This window comes from Meriones unguiculatus, chromosome 3 (genome assembly GCF_030254825.1).
Source record: "Meriones unguiculatus strain TT.TT164.6M chromosome 3, Bangor_MerUng_6.1, whole genome shotgun sequence".
Classification (NCBI taxonomy): Eukaryota; Metazoa; Chordata; class Mammalia; order Rodentia; family Muridae; genus Meriones; species Meriones unguiculatus.
The window spans coordinates 69506967-69512966 of record NC_083351.1 but is presented as its reverse complement, the minus strand read 5'-3'; positions in this window follow the sequence as shown (position 1 = coordinate 69512966).

Below are 6000 nucleotides of genomic sequence, written 5' to 3'. Positions count from 1 at the left end.
TCCAAGCCTCAGGTATTTCGTTATAGTGATATAAATGGACTGCTGTGGCAGTCATCCACCGATCAAGCATAAAGCTGGATGATTAGTACCAATCATCCTGGATAAGATCATGACTTGGGGATTCGGCTCTTGCTGAGGTCTGAGGCCAGGCAGCACCTCTTCTGTGCATGCTTAGTGCTCATGCCTCATTTTCAGAACTGTTACTTAAGAGATGTACTGTTCTTCCAATTTGAGACCTACTGGTCTCCTGATTTACAGACAAAGAGCAATGCTAAGTTACTTGTTCCTCAAAGGACTGGTGGCTTTGGTTAAGTACTAGGCAGATCAGGTAACTGAAATAATCTTACTATAAATGTCTGAAAGCACCAGATGTAAAAAGCCAAACCAAACAAACAAAACCAAAAAACCTAGGAAAAGTACATGGGGAGAACATAGCTTGGGGGTGGAGCTCTTGCCTAGCATGCATTAGGTTCTCTATTTAAGTGCTGACTTTCCAAATGAATGACCAAAAAGTTAAATAGGTTATTTTTTTGAGACAATCTCATGTAGCCCAGGCTGGCCTTGGAGTCACTGTGTAGCCAAGAAGGACCTTGCAGTCCTGATCCTCCTGCTTCCGTCTCCCAAGTACTGGCATACAAATGTACACCACCACACCTAACTTGAAAACTCAGTTTTCTGGGCTGGAGTGATGACTCAAGGATTAAGAATGCTTGACACTCCTCCAGAGGACCTGAGTTCATTTCCCAACATCCATGTTAGGTGGCTCTCAAAGACTATAGCTTGAGACCTGACCCCTTCCTCTGTTCTCCAGACACCCCCACACGTGTGGCACACTTAGTCACAAACACATACACATAAAGATAAAAACATATAAAAATTTTAAAATCTAGCCATAGCATGCTCTTAACCCTAGCATTTTGGAGGCAGAGGCAGGTGGATCTCTGTGAATTCGAGGCCAGCCTGCTCTACAGAATGAGGAACAGGACAGTTACAGCTGCATAGTAAGACCCTGTCTTAGAAACACAAAAACAAAACAACATTTTAATGGGGGCTGGAGGGTGTAAGCCTTTAATCCCAGCACTTGGGAGGCAGAGGCAGGCAGATCTCTGTGAGTTCAAGGCCAGCCTAGCTACAGAGTGAGTTCCGGGATAACCAGGGCTACAGAGAGGAACCCTGTCCAGAAAAACCTAAATAGATAGATAGATAGATAGATAGATAGATAGATAGATAGATAGATAGATAAAAAGAAAAAAGAAAGAAATCTGTTTCAGCTTGCCTTGTAGGTTTTTATTACTGTTTTCATCTGCTTTTTGCAGGGCTGGAGATGAACCTAGTGTTTCACCCATGTTAGGGAAACAATCATATCCCTAGCAAAAAGCAAAGAACTGCAGAGATGGCTCAGCAGTTAAGAGCACTTCCTGCTCCATCATGGCCCCAGCACTCACTTCAGATGGCTCAAAAATGTCTTGTACTCCAACTCCAAGGGATTTGACAGCATCTGCTGACCTCTGAGGGCAACTTACATTCCTGTGGGCCTACACTCATACAGAGACACATATAAGTAAAGTTAAAAATTTGAAGATAGGCGTGGTGCATGCCTATAATCCCAGCACTTGGGAGGCAGAGGCAGGCAGATCTCTATGAGTTCGTGGCCAGCCTGGTCTACAAAGCGAGTCCAGGACAGCCAGGGCTACACAGAGAAACCCCGCCTTAGCTGTCTTGGACTCACTTTGTAGAACAGGCTGGCGTCAAATTCACAGCACTTGCCTGCCTCTGCCTTCCTGGGGGAGGTCACTTTTAATCCCAGCACTTGGGAGCAGGGGCAGAGGCAGAAGGATCCCTGTGAGTTTGAGGCCAGCCTGATCTACATAGGCAGTTCCAGATCATCCAGGGCTACATAGAAAGACCCTGTCTCATAAAACCAAAACCCAACCAATTGACCAACCAACCAAAAGCCCCTGAGTTCAAGGAATACCCCTGCCTCAGCATCCAGAGTAGTGGGACCTGCATATACATGCCACGCTGACTGGCTTAGTGTTTATAAAAAACTAGCTTCATAACCAAATTCACAAGAACACTGGCAATCTAGGAATTAAAAATGAAAGCACAACTAAGTGTCGAAGCCCAAGTGCTACCCTAGGTTGACCCAAGGCTGGGGGTAAGTGACCTGTTCAGCCAGGAAAACCAAGGCCTTTAGGCTCATCACCCACAGTAGACAGGAGCAGTCACAAACTCTTTCCTCACAAAGAACTTCAGGCCACTCAGCAACCAGAAGAAGACGAAAGTGTGTATTTAAAGTAATTATAGGCAGAGACCGACTGGAGGCTAGGGATGTTTACTACCCAGGCTGACAGCCTGAGTTTGAGCTCTAGGACTCACACATCGGAAAGGGAGAACCAGCTCCTGCAAGTTGTCCTCTGACCTCCACATGTACACAACAGCATGTACATATACATAATTCATGCAGTGGCATGTATACACACATACATATACACACAATGGATAGCACATACACATACTGGTAGGCACACACACATGCACACAATGGCATGTACACATACACATGTACACAATTGCATATACATACACAATGGCATGTACACAAACACACAATGGCATGTACACACACACACACACACACAGAGTACATCCCCAAGGGCTGGGGATATAGCTTAACTGACAGAGCATTTGCCTCTGCACAAACTCTGGGCTTCAAGCACTAGTACCAGCTGTGGTAGTACGCAGCCATAATCCTAGCTCTTGGAATATAAAAGCAGGACAATTAAGAGCACAAGGTCAACCTCAGCTACATAGCAAGTCAGAGGGACAGACAGGGATACGCTATTAAAAAACTAAAGCTAGTGTTGTGGCACACAACGCTAATCCCAGCACTCGCACTTGGGTGTCTGAGGCAGGAGGATGATAAGTTTAAGGCCAGCTGGGACCATGTAAGGAAACCCTGCCTCAAAGAACAGGCACCGGTGACATGGCTTTGTTTGTCGATTTTGAGACAGGGTCTCACTATGTATCCCTGGCTGTCCTGAAACTCACTAGGCAGGCCAGTCTGGACTTGAATTCAGAGATCCATCTCTGTCTGGCACGCTGGCACTGTCTGGCACAAACGGCGTGTGACACCAGGCCCGGCAGCACTCAGTACGAGTACTCTGAAGGCAGAGGCAGGTGGATCTCTGTGAGTTCCAGGCCAACTTTGTCTCGAAACAAACCATGTCTCAAAAAACCAGAACAAAAACAACTCATTAAAAACAAACAAACATGAAACAAACAATTTGCTCCTTGAAAGGAAGCGCTCCCCCCGGCAGCCAGAATGCGGACCCGAGGACCCACACTGATTCTCAGCACTCCAAAGCTTCCCTCAGCCTCTATAATTATACACTCTGGGGAACTGTCTTCCCCACGGGCTCCAAATTTGAGAAGAGTGCACTTGAGTACTGGCAACTTCTTATTAACCAATCTGGCCTACCGCTGAAATCCTCAAGCACACGGTTGAAAGGGACCCAGGAGACAAAGCAACAGACTGGAGGATTTTTGTGGATTTTATGCACAATAGTCTTGCCTGCTAAGAAGAGTGAGGCAGGCTTTCCTTAAGCGCAGCAAGCTCCTAAATTCCCGTAGAAAACCCTTCCCGGTGGACTTGGCCTCACAGACTTGGTGCTGGGCAGGCTGGGTAGACTAGACTGATACCATTTGCACACACCTCCAATATTGTATAGCTGGCAACCAGGCAGTTCCATGAAATCAGGACCCCAAAGGGACATTTGGGAAAAATGGAAATATAAAACCTTTCATTCAGTATTTACATTTGTCTGGGGGTGTGAAATGTGTGAGGAAATCCTTGTTCATATTTCATTGCTCATAAATTGTCCCTGAGGGGGCTATGGCAGGCGGAGTTTCGAGCTTCCTTATGGTGGCCAGAAGAAGCCATGAGAAGGAGGTGCGTCAATGATGGTGGCCAGGAGGACTGGAAGAGTGAGCTGCATCGGTGCCTGCCGTGAGAAACCTTGGCCTTGATGATAGTGACTGGCCAGTCAAAATACCATTTAATATGGCTGGTGGGCTGGAGAAGTTATGGCAGCATGTGAATGAGTCAACAAAGCTGTCCACAAGGATAATGGTGAGGAAAATGCAGTTGCTCACCCCTGAGAGTGTTGACCTAGCCCTGCATGGGGCAGGGCTCTAAGCAGTTCCAAAAGCCAACGTCTGAGCTGCTGAGATGGCTTACCTACCAAGCCCAGTGATCCGAGTTCAGTCCTCAGGATTCACTTGGTGAAGGACAGAACTTCCTTTACACAAGCACACACACATACACCCACAGACACAGATTTACACAATTGCATTGCTGGAGCACATCTCCATGGTTCTAATTTTCCCCATATTCACAGCTTGTACAGAAATTGCCTTTGGCCCCAGAAAGGCCCATTACCTGTGGTTCGCAATGGAGGATGTCCTGACTGAGCATCTGCAGTCTGGGAAACCCAAACGTGAAGCTGAAGACAGCTTCATGCTGCAGCTGAGCTGTCCCAGACTATGAGCCAGGCGTGGCAGCACACACCTTTAATCCCAGCACTAAGGAAGCAGACATAGGAGTTTGAAGCCAGCCTGGGGTACAAAGCAAGTTCCAGGACAGCCAAGGCCCTGCTATACAGATAAACCCTGTCTGGAAAAACAAAAGCAACAAAGAGAGAAAGAAAACTGAAATAACAAACCCTAGATGGTCTCCAGTCCAGACATATAGGCTTGACTGACATTTTGGTTTCTCAAAGCAGGTGTGACACCACACTGACTTTGGCCCAGGCTTGTGTAGCATCTGTCCAGAACCTAGAACCTGTCTTGTGTATGAGTGTTTTGCTTTTGCCTGCACGTATGTGTACCTTGTGTGAACCTGGGGCCCCAGGTCAGAAGAGGGTGTTAGATCTCCAGAAACTGGAGTTAGGAATGGTTATAAGCCACCAAAGAGGTGGCTGGAGTTGCACCCAGGCCCTCTGGAAGAACACATGCTCTTAGTGGCTAACCCAGCTCTCAATCCTGTTTCCTACAGGACCGTTTTAATTTTTGAGATAAGGTCTCATTCTGGAGCCCCAGCTGGCCTTTTACTCACGAATACCTCGCTGCTTCGGCCTCCCAAGTACCCGTGACACATGCTTGACTTTGGACAGGTTCTTGTATACTTCAGGGAGGGTCTCTGACAGAACCTGGAGCTGATTCAGCAAGACTAGCCAACCAGAAGCTCCATGGATCCTGTCTCCCTCGGCACTAGCATGAGCAAGTGGCCATGCCTGCACACCCTGCTTTCTGTGTCAATGGAGCAATCATAAAACTTAAACAACTAAGCCACCTCCCTAGCCCCTCACTATCTTAAAGTTTTTCTCTGCCCAGGCATGGTAGCATTTGCCTTGAATCGCAGCACTAAGGACAGAGAGGCAGCTCTGAGTCTGGAGCGAGGCTCGTCTACACATGCCCAGGACAGCCAGAACCTCACCAGAGACGTTTTCCTGTACCTTTCATTTTGTTTCGGTTTTTTGAGACAGCGTTTCTCTGTGTAGTCTTGGCTGTCCTGGATTCACTTTGTAGACCAGGCTGGCACAGAGATCTGCCTGCCTCTGCCTGAGTACTGGGATTACACGTGTAATCCCACCACCACACTTGCCTGGCTGACAATTAACTTCTCTAAGCAACACAAGACACAGTGTTACGCTGAGACAAAGAGATAGCAGCTCAGCAGCTGCCCTAGCTGGGTTTATTTCCTAGTCCCATATCCCTCAACTGAGCATCCTCTTCATAGTGACTGAGGCTGGTGGCATAACCAGTTTTCATAAAACTGACTGCCATGGAAAGGAGGAGACGAAATCACATAAAGGTCTTGACTTTTGACTGGATTTAAGTATGTGTGTGAAATATTTTGTCTTCTCGTATACGCATATCATGTGCATGCTGTCATGGACTTAAGACCATGGGGAGGATGAGAAGCTGGTGAGCAGTGAT